Source organism: Talpa occidentalis, unplaced genomic scaffold, assembly GCF_014898055.3.
Source record: "Talpa occidentalis isolate TD23 unplaced genomic scaffold, MPIMG_talOcc4v2.1 talOcc4.7, whole genome shotgun sequence".
Lineage (NCBI taxonomy): Eukaryota > Metazoa > Chordata > Mammalia > Eulipotyphla > Talpidae > Talpa > Talpa occidentalis.
Window position 1 is genome coordinate 52,409,989 of NW_023605083.1, and position 21,233 is coordinate 52,431,221.

General features: G+C 44.0%; 1 protein-coding gene across 6 annotated transcripts in view; it reads left to right on the forward strand.

Moving 5' to 3' along the window:
* The window catches only part of FRMPD1 (FERM and PDZ domain containing 1), a 125,855-nt gene that overhangs the window by 50,409 nt on the left and 54,213 nt on the right, over positions 1-21,233 (forward strand). For 2 of the 6 annotated variants that reach the window (XM_054688682.1, XM_054688686.1), the window contains exons 1-2: positions 2,485-2,558; positions 5,779-5,907. The exons of 1 other annotated variant lie outside the window; for it this stretch is intronic. The gene's annotated coding sequence lies outside the window, so the exon portion shown is untranslated. Of the gene's footprint in view, positions 1-2,417; positions 2,559-5,778; positions 5,908-5,949; positions 6,143-21,233 lie in introns of those variants that run through there. 3 more of the 6 variants (XM_054688684.1, XM_037495483.2, XM_054688685.1) reach the window with 3 other exon arrangements.

The following is a 21,233-nucleotide window of genomic DNA, read 5'->3' on the forward strand; positions in this document are numbered from 1 at the left end:
GGGTGGAGGGAGAAAAGAGAACAGGAGGGACACGTAGGACAGCCATTCAAACAGTCTGCAAACACGGATGGCTGAGGGAGTAGAGTGATCAGAATGGGGACAAGGCAGAGTGGGGTCCGAGGGGCCAATGGTGAAATTGTTTATACATAAATACATAAAGTACCTGAAGACGCAAACAGTTCTGGCATGGGAAGCTAGGATACGGAGGAGGGACAGGACGAACTCCTACAGGCAAAATTTATACTCACTGGACAAGAGTGTTTAGTTTTAATCTTTCTTCTGACAAGTGCCCTCTGTGGTCTTTAATCTGCATTAGGGAGAGTAATGTGGCTATCAGTCTTTATGTACAACACATTTAAAAACTCAAACTGATTTTGAGATGCAGTTGTAAGAAATGGTGTGGGAGGGCTACAACACATCTTTTAGGTTGCTTACTTTATTTTCACCGCCACTTAAGAATTTTCTGGTTTTGTCCACTTTCCCTAATGATGCTTATCACAGGCAGAACATGTTCCTCCCTTTCATTGGCCAACATAGTGGAACTTTCACATTTTTTTTAACCTTTTTTAAAAAAAAATTATGTTTAAGCAATATTTGCTCCCCCCACCCCCTCAGATTGAGTCCCCATAGAATTTCCTTCCCCAAGGCACCCATGCACCATCACCACAGTCCCCTGTGCTCCCCCCTCCCTCCCTCTGATCCCTCTCCCTCCTCCTCCCCTGCAGGATGTCTCTGGTTTATAATTGTCTGTTTTTGCTTTGTTGTGTTTTGTACTGTTATTATTTTTTACATTGACATCTTATTTGGTTCCCCTATATTCCTGCTATAAGCGAAACCATCCAATATTTTTCTTTTTCCTTCTGGCTTATTTCACTGAGCATAATTCCTTCTAGCTCCATCCATGTTGCTGCGAATGGCATGAGTTTATCTTTTTTGATTGCTGAATAATATTCCATTGTGTATATATACCACATCTTCTTGATCCAGTCATCTATTTTTGGGCATTTGGGTTGTTTCCAGGTTTTACCTATTGTAAATAGTGCTGCAATAAACATAGGGGTGTGGGTGTTCTTTTGAATCAATGGTTTTGTGTCCTTTGGGTAGATCCCTAGTATTGGAATTGACGGGTCGTATGGTAGCTCCATTTTTAGTAGACTAAGGAACCTCCACAGCTTTCCATAGTGGTTGGACCAGTTTGCACTCCCACCAGCAATGCAGGGGAGTTTCTTTTTCACCACATCCTCACTGACATTTGTTGTTGCTTGTTTTTTTGATATGTGCCATTCTCACTGGTGTAAGGTGGTATATCAATGTGGTTTTGATTTGCATTTCCCTGATGATAAGGGATGTTGAACATCTTTTCATATGCCTGTTGGCCATTTGCATTTCCTCTTTGGAGAAATGTGTTTTAAGTTCTTCTGCCCATTTCTTGACTGGATTGTTTATTTTGTTTTTGTTGAGCAAACTTTCCCATTTTTGTTTGGAGGAGATCCTCTCCAGACTTCCCTCACTCAGCCAGTGGGGGCACCCTGGGATTACACTATTGTCACAGGAACTGCACCGTATTGAATAGTCCTCTAGAATGTTTATTCCCAGAGGTCAGGGATTGTGCTTTATTCCAGGCTTCGTCTCTAGGGTCTAACATAGCGCGGAGACCGAGCTGGTGTTCAGTAGATGTTTTAGACCGGAAAAGAGTTCTTGGATAGAAGTACGCATTTGGGTACAATGGACAGAGAGAGATGGTGGAACCCGGGCTAGAAGAATGGGTGTGATAGCCGTGAGAGTCAGAAGATGGTTGAATGCAGAGTCCCAGGGCTTCGGGGTGTGAGGAGATTTCAAGGCAACCAAGTTGTGGTTAGACTGGCCGGAGGACCAAGAGATAGTTCAGTGGCCCTGACAAGGAGTTTGCAGAGGCCGGGAGGTGGTCCCTAGTGTTAAATGTGGGCCCACCTTTTCCATCTCCCGTTAGCTGGAAGGCCTGGTGAGGGTGGTGAATCCCAGTGTCTAAAGGCCTTGGAGTGAAAGAGTCCGGGTGAGGGAGATGTGGGAAGGGGGTAGGTCGCTGGGACTCTTCAGGGTTCCAGTTTTGGCCCAACCACCGCGGGTCTAGGTGACCTTGGGGGACCTCTTTCCTCTCCCGGCCTCAGTCTCCCCGTGGGTACTGACGCTAGTGCCCAGGCGGGGGGCAGGGGAAGGCGGGCGGAGGCAGGGCCGGGGTGGGAGCTGGACCGCCCACTGCGGCTGGCCGGGACCTCCCGGGCCCGCGGAGGCGGCGCGCGGGGCTCCTCCCCCGGGGCGGGGGTCGCGCCGCCGGCAGCTGGCAGCCCCGCAGCTGCAGCCTCAGCACCTGCCGCGGCCAGACGGCGCGGGCGCGGCCGGGCCCTGCGCCCCCCCTCCGGCTGCAGCCGCGGCGCGGGAGGCGGAGCCGGAGCTGAGCCTGAGCCGAGCCGCTGCCGGAGCCTTACCCGCGTCGGTGCCCGCCGCCGGGCGGGGCGGCCCCTTGCCAAGAGCGTCAGTCCGCCAGGTCCGCGTCCGCGCGGGCGGCGCCTCCTCTGCAGGTAAGGGCGAGCACCCGGCGCCGCAAAGTTTTGGGGGGACTCCCGGCCCCCATGCCCCGGGCCTGCGTTTCGGGGAACTGCAGACTGCCTGCCCCCGGCTTCTTCCGCGCCGCCCTCCGCCGTGCGCTCCGCTTCCACCACCAGCCCCGGGTGACCTGCGCCCTTCCCCAGTCCTCGTGCCCCCGCTCCTGGCTTGAGGGCGCGTGTGTGGACTTGCTCAGGGCCTGCAACGATTAAATCTTTGTACAGTATGAATGTGTTGCTTAAGTTTTCGAGATCTGCATGGTGTAGCAAAGAGCGGCAAATCGGGAGGCGGGAGACCTGGGTTCTGGTGCGACTGTCAGCCAGCCCCAACTTTCTGAGGTACCTCGCAGCAGCCCTCTCTGCCCGAGCTGATGGCCACACCTGAACCGGGAGGGGTTCGCCATGAGGGGTTCCGACCATCAGCTGAAGCGCCGTCCCAGTATTGCCATGTTGTGAGTGCAGGGGAAGCCCAGAGTGTCTCAGTTCCAGGGCTCCTTGGGGATGGAGAGGAATGTTGGGACCTATACAAGCTCATCTCAGGGGTCACTTCTCTAACCTGCAGCAGCAGTCTCGGCTGACCTTTATGAGGCTCTGGGAATAGAGTGATACTTCCAAGGCTGCAGGTCGGGGCCCTGGCCACTGGTGGCTCCTCTGCTCTCTACTGACTCTGACCTTGGGCAAGTTTCCACACTGCTTTTCCCGCCTATAAAATGGTGTAGGGGGAGTGTGTGCTAGATAATTGTTGAGGTCCTTCTGCTGTAAGGTCTAGAGAAGTGAAATCACTGGGTCTTTGTATTTAGGGTCATTTTGGATAGAAGCAATATTTCACCAAGAATATACCCAGCACTTGCAAATGGATGTTTAGAAAATACAAGAGGCATTTGCAGTTTGCTTTGGGAGTCCTGAAATAGACGTGGCAAGGACTGGTGAATGCTTGCCTTCCCTCCCTTCAGTGCTTTGGACCATCATAAAATATTCAACGGCATAATGATTTGTTTTCAAAGTGGCTTATAGATCAGGAAGGATTTCTGTTTGTGAGTTGGTTATTTTTGTAAAAACCTCAAAATAGTTGTTTGGGAAAAAATAATGCTCTGTTCCAGGGGTCCTGACTGAAGCCAGCATCTGCTTCTGTCTAGTATCAACCAATGGTTGAGACATTTTCCAATCAAGACTATGTAAAAATCACTCCCGAAAGGGCATTCTTTGGTGGAGGTTCAGCATAGGCATAGTTGGAGCGTCCTACTGTGTGGCAACTGCACCTTGCCCAGGACTGGTGAATGCTGGTGCAGCCATGGCAGAATGAGCACAAGGTAGTGAAGTGTGACATCCTAGAAGGTGAACTTTGTTCTTTTGCCCAATCTCTTGTTCCTTTGTGCTGCAATTAGCTTCTCCCCAGTGTGAGTGAAATCCATTACTATGAAAGGATTCTTATGGAAGTGATTTTATTATTTTATTTCCTTCCTAGACTTCCTGGTTTTAAGTTTCAAGCTTTATGAAATCAGAGGACTAGTGAGAGTGTGTTTTGTGACCAGCTGGAAAATGGCAGAGTTGTAGTACATAAGTTTGCCTTTCCCAAACCATACTCTGTGGTTGAAGCTAATGATCGTCTAGAGCCTTTTATCTCTCAGATGAATTGGAATACCACCAGTCTTTTTTTTCCCTGTTCATTCTTCAGTGGTTCAGCAAACACTTTCTGATACTCATTCAGGAAGAAACCAAACAGGAAAAATACTGGCAGGTCCTGCCCTCAAAGGGCTCATGTTCCAATGAGGAATGAAGAGAATTATGCCACACGGTATTTTGGGGTCTATCACCTGGGAATTCTGGGAATCCAGAGGAGGGCAAGTTCTAACTGGGGAAACTGGGGAAGACTGCACCGTGGAAGAAAGAAGAGGAATTCAACTGGGGATGAGAAGCAAAGGTACAGAGGCAGGAAAGTGTGGGGCGTGGGTGGAAAACTGGAGGCTGGTGGAAGCACAGGAGAATGCAGAGCAGAGGACAGTGGAAAGAGGTCCAGGAGGCTTTAAACCTGGATTTGAAGCCATGCCATTATGGGGATGTTGGGCCTCTGAGCCTCACTTTCTTATTTGTAAAAGGGGAAGTAATAATTCCAGACTCTCAGGGTTAAGTGAGATCATGTGTAAAAGTGCCTTATAGAGTGTTCACATGCAATAGGTGTTTGATAGCAGTTCCTTTTCTTAGTGTGTTCACAGGCAGGTTCCATAAATGTTGCTGGAGACCATTGGCATAAGTAAAGGGAGCCTTTTATGAAAATACGTCTTGATGTAGAACCTCACTATCAGCATGGAGTTCCTGTGACAATGTGATCTGTATTCAAGGGGCTGCCTCCCGACTCAAGGGTCAGGAGGATCTTTTTGTGGAGAGTGCTCAGATCTGACATTGAAATCAACAGCAGTGGGTGTCCTGTAAATACTGTTAGATGGCGGGACTGCAGAGTGGTAAATCAGGAGACCTATCCCTGCTGCCAAGAAATCACTATGTGTTCAAGAACCCAGAAAGGGGGATTTGACAGTCAGACACAGTTATAAATATGTCAATGTTGTCCATATATACTGGGAACTGGGTGCTGGCTCCCATCTGCCTTAGTGTATGTTGCTGAGAATTTATAGTAGCCCAGGAAGGAGACTAGAAGAGGAGGCTGAAGAAAGACATTTCAATACTTTATGTCTCTGTGGCATCCACAGTACTGTCTAGGATTCATTCTTTTAACAGTTATTTCGAGAATGGGGTTGAACCCCAAGTGGCACCAAAGCCAGCCTTACCAATGGACTATGGGGCACCCAATGGCCAACAGCCCTCCCTGTCCCAGGTTGGAAACCCCAAAGCAGGGGAGACTAGTGGTCCATGACCCTGCCCTCTCCTTTGTGCCCTTCTGCCTGAATCTCATCATTCACCAAGTTCTGTCATTTTTATTTACAAAATCTCCTCAAGCATGTCCCCATCTTTCCTTCTCTTGCTAAACATCAGGTTTCTCGTTAGCCTAGGCATGGCTCGGAGACCTTCAGTGGGGTCTCCTGTGTATGGATAATGAAGTCCAGGGTCTCCGCAGGCAGAATGTCCTTCCCCACTTAATCCCTCCCCCACCCCCATCTGGGTCCCTCTGTCTAGCTTGTGCGTAAGCCCAGTTCAAATCCTACTTGCCTTAGGAACTGTCTTCCTGATCCCCTTGTCCCAGGGTTTCCATCCTCCCTTGACCTCCTACTACATTTAATACCTCTCATGGAGAAGCCATCACCATCAGCCTCCAAAGATGTTGTGTGTGATCACTGGTGTATGTGGCCATGGCCTTGAGAAATCCCTGGAGGTAAGAGGGGGAGGGGAGGGGAGGGAAACACGGTCCCTCTACTGCCACCCCACAGCCCTTCTCACAGAACCTCCTCCTAGAACATGCTTGATCTGTGTTTACTCTACTGAATAGACAAAACCCTGTGATTTCCCTGCAATCTAAAAGGTTGGAGTCAAGCCGGAAACAGGATGCTGATGTACAGGGGATGTGGTCTTCGGCTGTATTCACCTGCAGCCTCCTGATGCCTCCAAATGTAGGTTTTTCATTCAATGAAGAGTTGAGTAGTCTCAACAATGAGTCTGAATTTTGAATTAAGCTTTTCACTATGACCAATACAATTTATTTTAATAAATACACTATGTCAATTTCAAAACTTCAAGTTAGATAAACTTGGCAATAATTGCTTATGTTATAAAAGAATTCTTTACCACATCAAGGATCTGGTATGAAGAGCTTTCAAATGCCAAACACACCTGTGCAATTAATACCATTCAGTATATAAAATTTTGATTTATATGCAGTTATTGTAACTGTACTTCTAGTATAGTCTAAGATATATACCAAACCTAATATAGATTCATGGAAGAAGAATAACATGGTCTTAAATTTCTTTTTGGTAACAATAGATCACATTATGCAGCTCTGCAAATACAAAGCTTTTGTTTTTTAAGCGAATGATCTGCTTGAAGTGCAATGGGAAGTCCAGCTTGGTATTTGGCCGGTTGATGTGAGGGCAGTAGCCATTATTTTCACTGAAGTGACACAGTATTTTCAGGGATCTACCTGATGTTTAGAGACCTTTTTGCCAGTAGTTAGAAATGGTTCAAGCTACCAATTATTTTATCATGTGGCTGCTGAATGATGTGTGCCCTTAATACTGGTTCCTTTGGAAGAGAAGGAAAAGAAAAATAGTAATTGCAGACTAGAAAAGATTTGGTGGTAAATCTAAAAGTATGAAAGTATGTTCCTTTGACCTCTCTTGAGGAATTATCTGAGAAGCTCAGCCATTTCAGTAAAAGGGGAACATGGCAAATTTTCAAAGTCCTGAACGGAAAGAGCTTCAGAGGAATTCTCCGGATGCAACAGTGCTTAGTTCTCTGAGATTTTGACTTAAGAGAAGACAGATGTGCAGGCAAATGAGAAATGCTGTGCTTCCTGTCTCTCAGTGTCCAGAATGTAGGGTGTAGGCTAGAGCTTGTGACACCCAGTAATAACCACCCCCCAAAACCCTCTCCAAGGTTAACTTGTGACCATTGACATATTAAGCTTCTCAGTTACTGCTTTGTTTCTTTGTGCCAAATGTAGAGTTCAGAAAGATGTAAAAGAAAAAGCATTTTATTAAAATAATGCTTATGAAAATAATTCAGTTGGTAGCTGGAGTTGTTATGATCTCTAGATTTCCCTAGAGAAGGACTTAAGCCCAGGCTGCCCAGGGCTCCACTAGTGCTGGTGCTGTTGGCTCCTGGTCAGGTAATGTCTTTATGGAGATGTGGGCTCTTCTTTCTTCCTCTTTTGGAGGGTCATTTTGAATGTAGGAACGGGAAGAATTGATTATTCCTTTTCCTAGCGCAGCCTCGGGTAGTTGCAATACTTAGTTCTTCATACAAACTGTGCAATCAGTTTCTTACTGAAAGTGTACCCTGTCTATATGCCGAAAACCTAGAGTCACGAAGGATATTTTAGCCAGTAGTCAGAAACCTTCAAACAGAGTTGCCATCTCTGGAGATGATCCAGTGCAACCTTTGTCTGGGGCAGGAATTCCCCTAGCACGCCCGCCTCTCTCTGCTTGGACCTGCCAATCCCCAAGGCACTCCTACTCCTCTGTCAATTGGCTCTGAATTTTAGAAAGTTCATTGTGCTGCACCAATCTCTTCCTCCAGAAATGGCTGCTTCATTGGCCTTGATTCTCCCTTTGAAGTCCCCTCAAAGATCCACATTTTATTCCCCATAAAAGCCACTTGAGCCATCAGGACATTCAAAGAAGGAATCAGGGCCGAGAGTCTTTACCTTTCCAGTCAGAGTGACCCAGTTTCCCCAGTCACCTGAAAGGACAGATCTAAGGATTGGATGCAACTGTGTGTCTGGCCAGGCTGGAGGGGAGAAAGGCTGGAGGTGGGGTCTGGCCAGGCTGGAGGGGAGAAAGACTCTGTAGCCTCATTTCAGAGTTTCTCCTTGGATAACGTAGCTCCTGAAGACCCCCTCTAGAATTTGCTGTGTGCTCCCTCTTCTGGGCTGTATTCTGGGCCACAGGGGAAGGGCCCGCAATTTGGTGTGTGAGAGACCTAGTGGGCTGCAGAGGATAGTGTCTGGAATCGTGGCTGCCATGGACAGACCTGTGTGAGCCCCTCACTCAGACTCAGTTCCCTCCTCACTTTGATTACTTCTAAGGCGCTGTATCAGTTTCCTACGGCTGCTGTAACAAATCACCTTGATTAAAACAACAGAAACGTATTCTTTCTAAAGTACAAAATCAAGGTATGAGCAGGACTGCACTCCCACTAGAGGCTCTGGGAGAATCCCTCCTTGCTTCTTGCAGCCCAGGTGGCTATCAGCACTCCTTGACTTGTGGCTGCATCCCTCCCATCATTGCCTCCTTCTCTTCTGTCTGTGTTAAATCCCCCTCTGTGTCCCTCTTATAATGACACTGGTCATTGGATTTAGGGCCCACCTGGATAATCCAGGACAAACTCTTCATTTGAAGAGCTTTGACATAATTATATCTGCAAACATTCTTTTTCCAAATAAGGTTTGGGATTAGGATGTGGACCCCTTTCTTTTTCAGTGCTTTGGTGCTCCACTTTCTCTTCATTCTGCATGTTTCATGTCGCTCCCTTTCTTCAGCCTTCAGGCTGCTGCTCTGAGAGGGCTGGGGCTGCTCTAATCATCCCTGTTCCATCAGCCTGGGTGGGGCTTAGGAACTAGGCTGCCCAGGAAAACACAGCTCTTTCTGGTCCATTCCCTCATTTTCACCAGGCATCCTCTGGCTAGTCAGTGAGTTTTTATCATTGGGAAGTAGAAGCTGGGCTATTAAAAAAATTCACTTCCAGTTCTTAGACTGGGGGGAGATTTCTGCTGTGGATGGAGAAGATCACACAGAGGAAGATTTAATGTCCTTGCATTTCCTCTCTAATTCAGTCTGAGATTGGCTCATTAAATTCTCTGTGCCCATGCACATGTCTCTTTCTGTAAAAAGTCAGGAAATGCTGCTTCCCAACCCTAAAAAGTGTGTTGTGGTGTGATGTTGCCCTTCAGCCAGCCTGTTTCAGAAGTTCCAAGGTCCTTTCAGTGGGATCTTCAGTCTGCTGATGGATTCTTTGCTGTGTCGTAATGCAATGCACAAAATATATTGTCCTCCAAAAAGTGTCCCACTTTTCTCCAAGAACAGTGTACCACTGTTTTGCAGTCGACATTTCAGAGGCCAAAAAGCCTAGGGTGAGGATTGGAACTAAGGAAAAGCAGAGGACAGTGGCCTGCCAGTGTCTGGTATTGAGCACTCCTGACTCTGCTTGTGGTTGTCACTGCTGTCCAGCTTGCTGGCCACACCTGCTCAGAGCATCCTTCTGGCCTCCTGCTCCTCCCAGTTCAATATCTTTGCTAAGAAAGGCCTGTGTAGTGTTGGGGGCAGGAAGGGGTGGGAAGGAGGGAGGAGACAGATGAATCAGAGTCCTTGCCCAGCCTGCAGCTATAGCAAGTTGGTGCAGGGCAGGGTGCTGCGTGTTACAGAGACCCATGGGAGCCCAGCAGAGGCCTTCCTAGGAAGACTTCCAAGAGGGATTGGCATTTGAACTGAGCCCTCATGGGTGAGTAAGAGGCAGAGAAAGAGGAGAAAGGTGGCTAGAGCAGTACGCCCAAAGGTGCCTTCAGCTGTGTCCCCACCAGGGTTCAGATTGCTCCTTTCCTGGTCATCCATCTAGACCTGACCTGGAAGAACTTTGGGTTTGAAAGGGACCTTAAGGATCCTTTAGTAAGGCAGATAGCCCAGCTGCACTGCATGAGACCCTGAGGGCAGGGGAGGACAAGCCGTTCAGCAATGTCAGGCTTCTGATTTTGTTTGTTGAGTTTAAAGAATGGTGATTCCCCATTTTTAATAAGGCTCATTTGATGTAGTCACTCAGAAGTAACCCCACATCATGTCCTGCTTTGTCGGAAAAGGCTTTTCCAGACTGAGGGATCTCCCCTTCTGCCCATCATCCTTTCAAGGTAATACTCCCCAGAATGTGTGGTCACAGGATATTTCCATGTAATAACCTGCCCCACTTGACTCTGTGTTTCCCTTGGGCAGGGGCTGAACCTTGGTGCTCACTCAGTCTGGAGCCAAGTAGAGGATCTGGTCCAGGAGAGGCTCGGGCTACAGGGTTGACTGGTGAAAGGGCTGTGAGATGGGTTTGCCTTGCTTGTAGCCGGCTCCCAGCTGCCTTCGCCGCCCTTTATAGTCACCAGTGGTATCCTAGCTAAGTCAGGAGCAAAAGTGGGTCTCTCTGTTTCTCCATCTTATACCTGCTCCCCAGAGGGGCTAGACTGACAACTGAGTGTTAGTGAGGGATGGCGCCTGCTCTCTGCATTTTCAGAGGGTGGGGAAGCTGCAGACCTAACATTCAGCCTCTGAAACACAGACAAGCCCACTGTGAACTTGATCAAATATGTTCTCACCTGGTTCTTCCTCGAGACCCTGTAGCCTCAGGGCTGGGGTCAGAGAGGCAGTGAGGTGCAGGACACAGTGCCTGGGCTTTGCCTCAGTCAAACCCAGTTTACTAGCTGTGTGACCAGAGGCATGTTATTTATTTTTTTATTTTAATGGACTGTCTGTGGGTTTTAAACTTACAAAAAAAGAAGATATGAGGAGTATTTGATTGCTGTTTTCTACCTACACATGGTAGATTTCATACGGTAGAAATGTTAATTTTCTTCTTATATTATCTGAAAGACTGTCATGGAGAAGAGAGAGACTTGATCATGTGTTAGAGGTTGTCCAATATCAAACTTAATTTCCTCCAAGCCATCATCACAGCAAATTCCATCAGCCCTTCATCTTCCTAACTCCTCAAGCATCGCTGGTACTTTTCATTTCTTTCTCTCTTATACCTACTAATTACTGCCAACTCTCTTTGTGCATCAGAATGTTTGCTTCCCCACTTTGTGCCTCAGTTTCCTCTCTGTGGATTGGTTTTTTTCTAAGGTCCTTCTAGCCCCAATTCTACATTTGATTCCACAGCATTGATTGATCATCCACTATGTGATGTTCTAGGCCCCAAGGCCCATGGGATGGAGAAACAGTCATCACCCTTTAGAGGTCACAGCCTAGTATGGAGACAAGCAAGCAAAGCAGCCTGGTGGGAAATGCTATGGTAGGGAATGAATCCAAAGTTGAGGGGTTCTGAACCAGAAGAGGGAGGGATTAGCCTCTTGAGAAATGCATGGGCTCTTTGCCCAAAGGGAAATTATCTAGAAATGTTTGTTGCCTGCATGAAAACAAGGGTGATGGAAACTGGTTCCTCCCAGTGGCAATAGGATTTCACATTGAATTGGAATCTCAGGATGGAAAATCCCAGCAGAGATGGCATGTAGTCGAGGCCCTTTTTCTTCTTTTCTCCTTTCCTGAACAGAAAAAAATTCATCCAAATCGCCAGAATATATTGACCTTTATGCACAGGGGCTCTTGGGACTTGCAGCACAGTTTAGCAAGTACCATTTGTGTGCCTAAGTGAGAAATTTCTAGGTAGATGCAGAAGTACATAACTAAAGAGAATTAATCTATCGTTTGCCAAAGCTAAATCTCAAGGACACTTTTAATTTTCCTAGTTGCCTGGATGACAGCTAAATGCATACAACTTGTACTCTCCCATCTCTTCTCTTATATTTATTCTGCCAAATTTAATTGGTTAAATTCTATAAGTTTTTATTGGTTGTCTATTATAAGTTAAATGCAGTGTTGAAAGACTATGAGTAGGAGAGAATGTATCACGATCCAGAGGTTTCTTTTCTAGCAGTACTGATTATACCTAGGAATCAACCATCTATTCATTGGGGAGTGCTGAGTACATTTGTGTGAGTGCCAGGATTCCTGCCCCAGGCAGAGAAGTAGGGAGAGATGGATGGTGAGGATGGTTCTCAAGAGGAGTTGCTGGAGTCCTTAGAAGAACCTGCATTGGAGATGGGCCAGAATTGCAAACCAGAGTTGCCATACAGGAGGAGGAAAGCAGTTCTGCAGTTGAATTCAGTATGAACTAACTTTTTAGGCTCATCCTTGGCCCCATATTCTCATGCCTTACCAATGAAAATATTCCTTCAATGCAGTGTTTTCTAACATGCCTCAGGACCTTTGCTCATGTCCCCTTTGCCTTGCTTACTCTTTTCCTTCTCCTATCTGTAATATTCTGAGCTGTCTTTCAAATGTGTACTTCTGCTGTTGGGTTCTCAGTGGTGCTCCCGTTCCTGGCTTCTTCTATGTTTTGTTTATATTTCTTCCTTTTATGGTGCCTGGAGCACCTCCCCAGACCTCCCCAGAGATACCAGTGAATGAATGGATGCATGATTAAATAACTGATTATTGGATTCTGAATCTGACTTCTGGACTGAAACTATGAAATGTTTGCTGAGAAAAGAATGGAGGGCACCAAAGTGAAAATGTGGGGGCAGGTGCAGAACAGGAAGAACACTAGGCTGCCCTTGGAGGTGGAATGTGGAAAATATCCTTTGGAGAAAGAACAGAATGTCAACTTTCTGATGAATAGAAGTATACACTTTGTGGTTTGGTTTTTTTTTTTTTTTTTTTTTTGAAGTACTAGGAAAAAATACTGTAGACAATAAACATGTAGGGGGAAAAAACTGCAAGTAATCAAAGAACTGCAAATAACAGCAGTAACACTCCCTTTCTAAATCTACTGAATTGGGGGTCAGTGAGCAATTGGGGGAAGTAGCTCTCCTGTCAATGGGGGAGTAAGAATGGGATAACCCTTCTGGAAAGTAGTTTAGCTATATTTTAAAAATGTATGTAGTCTTTTACCTGACATTGTTGTGTCTCAGAATTTATCCTAAGAGAATGACTAGAGAAATATTGTGCAAAGATGTTTATCTTGATATTATTTGAAATATCGAGATTGCTAAAATAATCCAAATATCCAGCAATAGGGGATTCACTTTTAAAATCTTCCTGTCTATAGGGAATAAAAAAAAATAATGCTGTAGAATAATAGGGAAATGTTTACAGCTTGTTCGAAGAAGAAAACCTGTCTATAAACCAGAATCTGCAGTAAGTTTCCAAAGCTGTTGAAAACGTGTGTCTTCATGCAAAAAACTACAAGGGTATTCAGCAACTTGTAGCTTGTAGTGGGTAATTTTTATTTTCTTTTTTCCCAAAGAAGAAAAATTTCTTAACTTTCTACCAGGCACATGTATTACTTCTATCATCTGAGGGGAAAGTGAGTGTTATTGAAGAAGCAGAGATAAGCTATTGGAGAGCATTGTTTGAGCTGCAGCAGGTTGAAAGCAAGAAGGGCACATCGTTTATCTTGCAAATTCCAGGCAGGTAGTGTTTTCATAAGAAAGAGTGGTCTTAGGTCCATTTGCGTGAGTGTATTTATAGAAGTGAAAGCTTTAGGGGAAGGAAATAGATTGATTTTTTTTCCCCTTGAACTTTTGAAATTATTTTTTCCACTCCATTTGTAATTGAGCCCAGAGAGCTATTCTTATTTCTTCCTTTCTTGGGCACTGTGTTAGACCTAAAAATGTTAACTGGCTTAGGATGTGGGTTTTGCTAAAATGGTTCCCCTTGAAGTCTTCACCGGACTCTCTCCCAAACTTAAGAACTGGGATCGTCAAGACGACCACCTTTTGAAATATGTTTTTCTCTTTTACTTGATGTGTTTTGCCCCCACATCCTTGGATAACCAAGTTGGAAATCATCCCGGCATGTGGTTCTGGATGCCATCAGCCACATTTAAGGGACTCAGGAGAATGCACCTGCCTTGGGAGCTGTCTATTTGGAAGGTTTATTTTGAGGCCAATCTGGCATCACCTTATCCTGTGGACGTAACATTAGTCTGCAGAAAAAGAGATCAGAGCTGGGTAGAATCTCTTTAAATATTAATTATAGTGATGCCTTTTGCCCCACATCTCCAAAGAGCTCTGAGCATTTCGCAGACATTACCTCATCATTAATTTTCACAGTGTTTTTGGGTGAGAAACTGATGACAGGTATTATGATCTTCACTTGGGGCAGAACAGAGAAATATTTTAGATAGTCAAAGTAAACTTTGAAGAGGTCCTGACTAGATCTCAATTGATAATAAAAATTGAGGCAGGCTTTTGGGCACCTGCTTTCACAGTTTTCCAGCATTTCCTACCAATTAAATTGCCTTCCTGCATTTTGCTCTACGTACATTCATTGAGTGGCTGCTGTGATCAAGGTACAGTGCTGAGCACTGTGACTAGGAGGGAAGTTGAACTTCCCTTAGTCCCACGTAAGGGCTTTGATGATATGACTTCTACCTGCCATTCTTAGCCGAAATGCCTCAAGCCTGCTTCAAGTACACATTGTCCCTCATATCCCTCTTCCCCAACTGGTCTTCAGGGCAGTCCCGTGCCATCTCCCATATATAGTCTTTGTTTATTTTTCTCCCTATCCCTGCAGGTATTCTGTCCTTCATAGCTTGGTCACCTCCTTCACAAATCACCCTGCCGTATCCACAGCTAAACATCTTCTCCCACCATTAAATTCCCAAGCATTCTACTAGCTTCTCTGCAGTGGTCCTTACTTGATTTCACTTTGTATTTTAGTGACTTATGTACACTCCTTGATGACATTTCCAACTTTTTGACTGTCAGGATGGTCCAGTTCATCTTTGTGTCTCTCTCAGTGACTTGGCCATGTTAATTGTCTAAGTACTTGTTCTATAAAGAAATAAAATGAGCATAATTCCAGGCCAGTGGTCACCAGTTTGCGCAAATGACAGTCACCCCTACTTGGCCTCATCCCTCCTTTGCTCCTATTCAGTGAGGCACTTACTGCATGTAGTCCTCTTCTGTCCCCTCATTGCATCCATACCATCTTTAACCTAATAATTGTGTATTGAAAATCATTCTTCTGTTATGGCATTCTAGGGACACACAGGAAAAAGGAGATAATTGGGGCAGTTTTAAGAAGATTACCTCTGTGTTTATTTCTTTTTTGACCCCTCTTGTGCAAATCATCCACACTGCTCTGGACCCTGGAATTTCAAAGGGCTTTATCTAGTCTTCTGTGTTCATAAGCTGGCATGAGGGCTAAGATTGTCTCATGCTCCACCTGTGGCAGGCTGTTGAGGATGGGCACATTACTTAATCTTCCTGTGGTGTCATTTCTCCATCTGTTAAGGGGGGATAATGTGCTTGAGGGTGACCTACCTTCCTGGGATGTTGTGAGGCTTATTGACTTAATGCTGTTGCTTTTAACTTTAACCAAAGATGACTAGGTGGAACCAGCAGGAAAACAGGCACAGAATAAACTCTACAGTCACCAAGTGGATGCCTCATGAGACCTCAGATACCATCTTCTGTATTGCCCTTGGCATAGAAGAAACCAGTTTACCAAGCAAGGATCTCTAAGGTTTCCCCTTTTGCCTGATTCAAGTGACGGAAGTCTTGGAGATGAGAATGACTTCTGGTGGGGGTGGCCTGTTATGCTGAAGGCAGAGAAGTCAGTCTTATGTTGAGAGGCATAGTTGTGGCTGTCCAGCACCAGCATATAAGTGGAACCCATGCCACAAAGATACCATTCAACTTTGCCCATATGGTCCAGTGATCAGTTTCACTTGGGTTCACTGATGAGCTAGGAGAAAGTCATTTGATAGTCACATTCTTGTGGCCACAAACTTGGGAATGTGGCCTTTTATCTTTAAAAATAGCTGTGTGTTGGGAGGCCCAGGAGCAGTGTCCTAGGATGAAGGGGAGGTGCCAGCATGGGGAAGAGAGGCAGATCTTTCCTTGGAGGACTTCAGTTTTGCAAGACTGGTGAGTTGACGTTTTTGCGTTTTGTAATGTGTCCTGTTTTCTCTAGACTGTTCTCAGAAAGGGAGCTATGTTTTGTTTTGTCTTTTAGTTGTATATTTGTTATTTATTTCCACGATATATTTGTTCTTGAGCACTTTTATGAAGTCTGTTGAAGGAAAGATTCTTTGTCTTCATAATTGTAATTTATTTGTTATGAGTTCTTCTCAAATTTAACTAGTCATTATTACTTATGTTTGTTTTATGTTTTCAAATTGCATCATATTTAATTATTTGACGTATAGATGGAATAATCATTAAACACTTTGGAGTTAAACTGTCAACCGATTTCCAAAATTGTGAAATTGTGGGATGTAAGATCTAATACTGGAGATTTTCAGGATGCATATCTCTGTATTTCTAATGTACAGTGATGTTGCAAGAGGGTAACACATATTCTTCGGTTACACAGCTAACTAGTAACAGAATTACGAGCTGAATCTAGTTCTCCTAAACTCCCTTGTCTGTTAACTCAGGTCATCCTACAGAATTTACCTTCTGAACTATACAGGTGAGAAGGAAAAAAAGTCACTCTCTGTTTAATTCCTCAGTGTACCTTCATCTAATTAAAAGTGAATCTTCTAGCTTTAGAAATGCCTATGCCATATACCATAGCTGATCTTCCTCCTTGAATCCTTTGATTCATTGGTTGATCTACATGGATCCTTAAAGTATGGTTCCTACCAGCATTGCCTAGAGCTTGTTAGAACTGCAAAAATCATCAAAACAAAAAGACATTCTCTTACATGGGAGAAGATATTTGCACATCACATATCACAAGGGGTTAATATTAAAGATATATAAAGAACTGGACAATAAAAAAACTCAATTAAAAAACGGGCAGATAACCGGAATAGATACTTCTCCAAAGAAGACATGCAAATGACCAATAGGCACATGAAAAGATGCTCATAACCTCTCATTATTAGAATGCAAATCAGAACAACAATGAGATATCACCTCACACCTGTGAGAATGGCCATTATCTAACAAGTGCTAGAAGAGCGTGGAGAGATGGGAGCCTTATACATTTGTGGGATTGTAAATTGGCTCAACCATTATGGAAAACTGTGTGGAAATTCCTCAAAAAGTTAAAATTAGAAATTTTAGAGAACCCACTTACTACACTTCTGGGTATTTGCCCAGAAAATATAAAAATACTAATTCAAAAAGATATATACACCTGCCATGTTTATTGTAGCATTATTTACAATAACCAAAAACTGGAAACAACCTAAGTGCCCACCAGCTGATGACTGGATAAAAAAGCTGTGATGTATCTATACACGATAGAATAATATTCAGCTAAAAAAGTAAAGATGAAATCCTTATATTTGCAACAGCATGGATGGACCTAGCGGGAATTGTGTTTTACACAATAAGCCAGGTAGAGAAAGAAAAACACCACATAATTTCATTCTTATGTGGTATATAGAGAAAACAAACAGATGAACTAAAGGGCACAATGGCATGATGGGGAGAGATGTGGGCTTTCAGTGGTGAACTTAATGTAGTATGAACACTTGTTGATTCACAGTGATGTGCACCTGAAACTTATATAATACTATAATGCAATGTTACTTCAATTAAAAACTTTTTAAGCTTACAGGCCTCCCTAGTGGCACAAGGGGTTAAAACGCAGCACTGTGAAGCTATCCGCAGCCTCTGCAGCACTAGTTTGATTCCTGGCCAGGGAGGTGACCCACATGGTGCAGCAGACCTCTCCTGTCTCGCCCGCTGCTCCCCTCAGCAGGGTATTTGAGTCAGTCTGCCTGTTTTCCCCACATTTTCTGGTGAATCCTCTCACTATCCACATCTTTGTCCTGCACCCCAACTCTTGTATGCATAAATAAAAAAATCTTAAAAAAACTTTTTATGTTTAAAAAAAAAACACAGAAATGCAGAATCTCATTCCCTCCTGAGACCCACAGAAACAGGAGCTCTGGGAAGGGACCTATCTGTGTTTTAACACGCTCCCCAACCCTATACCCAGAAAAATTGGAGAACCACATCCTGGCAGGACTAAAAACACACCCTCCATGTGTCTGGCAGCCAGGACAGTGATGCACCTTGGCTTTTTGTGGGTTTTGAGTTTTCTTCCCTGAAGAAGGAGCAGAATTTCTGTTGCTTCTGCAGTTTTTAATAGTAATAACCTCCCTTCTCCACTCTGCTTCCTCCTATCACCTCCTCCCCCCATATACATACATTTAATAGGAATGAAATAGCTGTGAGCAAATAATGACAGTAAATAGATTTCAATAGAAACTGGATTGTAGATAGATAAAATGTCCCAGATTGGGGGGTATTTCCCGTTTCAAGAATTGCTGCCTCTCTAAGCAAGTGACACATTAGACTGTTGCTGACCATACTGTGCTTCATTTTTTTCTCATTTGTTATTTTATTCATTCCACATATATTTTAGTACTTTCTATTTGCATGACATATTTTGAGTGTGGGGGAAAATGTATTTGACTTTATAGTCTATCAGGAGATAGAGAATATGTTCAGAAATAACTGTTGTACAAGCCAATGATAAATGCAGGAGATACATATCTAATAAAAGGGTTGTGGAAGTCTGGAGGTGGAAGAGAGCCCCTGCTCTGGGGGAGGACATCACAGAAGACTTCATGGAGGAGGTGGCATTTGAGTGAGACTTAAAAGGAAATAGGATTTTGATTTGGGAGTGGGTACAAAACATACTAGGCAAATAATGGCATAGTAGGGGCTCTTATGGTATTTTGAAGGTGATTAGAAGAAAATGAGGCTAGAGAAGTAGGTCAGAGATAAACAGAGGAAGATCATCAAGCACCCATTTAGGAATTTGTTTTTCATATTGAAGGCAATGGAGAGCCATTGAAGTGTTTTGAATGAGGGCGAAGCATGTCCAGAGGTTTGCTTTTAGTAAGATTAATCTGCCATGAATATATGAAGTAAATTGAAATGTGTGAGGGAGAATGGAGAGGCTTTTGTTTTTATTTTGCAGCAGTATGTTGATATATTGAAAAATCATCTTAATGTTTAATTAGGAGGTAATTGCTTTTTTTATAATGGTCATTGGATTTTTTTTTTTAATGGTCATTGGATTTTGAAATAAGCATCCAGGTCATAGATTATTGTCTGGAAGGCACACAGCTCTAGTTTTATAATGAGAAATCTGCAAGAAATAGAAACTGCACATAGAAGGGCTTTATTGGAAACTTCCAACACTAACTCTTCTTTTTTAATAATTTAATTTTTATTTTTAATAATTTAATTTTAATTTTTTTAAACAAAAAAAAATTTTATTCAGTTTACTTCATTTACTTGTAAAATCTACACTATTGAACACTTAAAATGTGGATCTTTGTTGCTTCTTCCTACTCTGTCACTTAGAAACTTACTTTGTTAAAGCGCCTGAATCAAACTCATTTTACAAGGATCTGCTTCATCCCATTGAGGGCTCTAGTGAACACAGTGGTAGGAAATATGAATGTCATAAAAAATTTAATGTGTTGTTACTTCTAGTATTTGTAGTAGGACTGTCTTTATCAGACTTGTCTAGTTGGCATCATTGGTTTCAGTCATTCAACCAGAATCTACCGAATATCTATTAAACTGAAGAATTGTACAGCTAAAAACTAACACATCCATGTCCCTACTCACATGGAGCTTATATTCAAACAGAGCTTATATACACAAGTAAACAGTCAAATATAGTTCCAAGGGCAGGAAAGTATGAAGTATGGTTACTCTGGAAGCACTTGACCAAGTGTTGGAGGTCACAGAACACTTAACAGTGCTTATTTGTTTTTTTTTTTAAAGATTTATTTATTTATTTGTTTGTTTGTTTGTTTATACAAGCACTGGGTACATTCAGAAGCGCAGGAGGGCGAGAGAATTCACCAGAGCCAGAGCAGGGAGCAGAGCAGGCAGAAGGACCGAAGTACACTGCTGAGGGGAGCAGCGGGCGGCAGGAGAGATCTGCGTGCCATGTGGGACCCTCCTCCGGTGGCTGGGGAGCAACCGGGAATCAAATCGGCACTGCAGAGATTGCAGGCAGCTTCGCAACCCAGTGCTCAACTGCTGTGCCACCGGGGAGGCCCAAAATTTTCCTGTTATTTGGATAGATACCTAGTAGCAATATTGCTAGGTCAAATGGGATTTCTATTTTTAATTTTCTTGAGATATCTCCATACCAATTTTTTCCACATCATTTTCTACAAGGGCTGCGTTCCCGCCAACAATGGATGAGAATTCATTTTTCACTGCAACCTTGCCAACATTTGTTGATTCCATTCTTTTTGCTATGGGCCATTCTCACAGGGGTGAGGTGGTATCTCAATGTGGTATTAATTTGCATTTCTCTTATAATAAGTGATGTTGAACACGGTGTTGCCAAATCATGGAATCAACCCAGGTGCCCTTCAACAGATGAATGGGTAGAAAAACTGTGGAGCATATATTCGATGGACTATTACGTAGCAGTGAAGAAAGATGAAATGGTGGGATTTGGCACATAGTGGATGGATCTTGAAATGATTATGTTGAGTGAAGTCAGTCACTGACTTCTGAAGAAAGACAGATTTCTAATGGTTTCACTCACCTGCAGGCTATTAATACAAAAAAAAATTAAATGCAACAAAGTAGAAATAAAAATTTGAACTCATCAAAAAAGAAGATAATTGCTAATGGAAGGATGGATGAGGGAGGCAAGTGGGGTATGGGCATGGGTGGTTTGGTGGAGATGGGGGTAAAAAAAGAAAACAACCAGTAGGTTATAAACTGAACCCTAGAAATCAATTGGGGGGGCCTGGTAGGTACCTATGAGGGAGCCAGGGTTGCTGCTAGGGAAATGAGGAATGACTCTAGTGAGTATGAGGTTTCTTTTTGGGATGATGACAATGCTTTAAAATTGATCATAGTGGGCCTCCCTGGTGGCGCAAGGGGTTAAGCACCGCACTATGAAGCAATCCACAGCCTCTGCAGCACAAGTTCGATCCCCGGCCAGGGAGAAACCCACATGGCACAGCAAACCTCTCCTGTCTCGCCCACTGCTCCCCTCAGCAGTGTGCTTTGGTCAATCTGCCTGTTCTGTTCCCCATTCTGTCTCTGGTGAGTCCTCTCACCCCCCCCCCCGCCCCAGCATCTCTGGCCTGTACCCCAGCTCTTGTATGCATAAATAAATAAATCTTTAAAAAAAATTGATCATAATGACAGTTGTACATCTCAATATACAAAAAAGGTTGACTTGTACACTGTAAGTGGATGAATTGCATGGTATATGAATTACATCTGAGTAAAGCTGAGTAAAAAAAAAGTATCAATCAGACAACCCAGGAGTG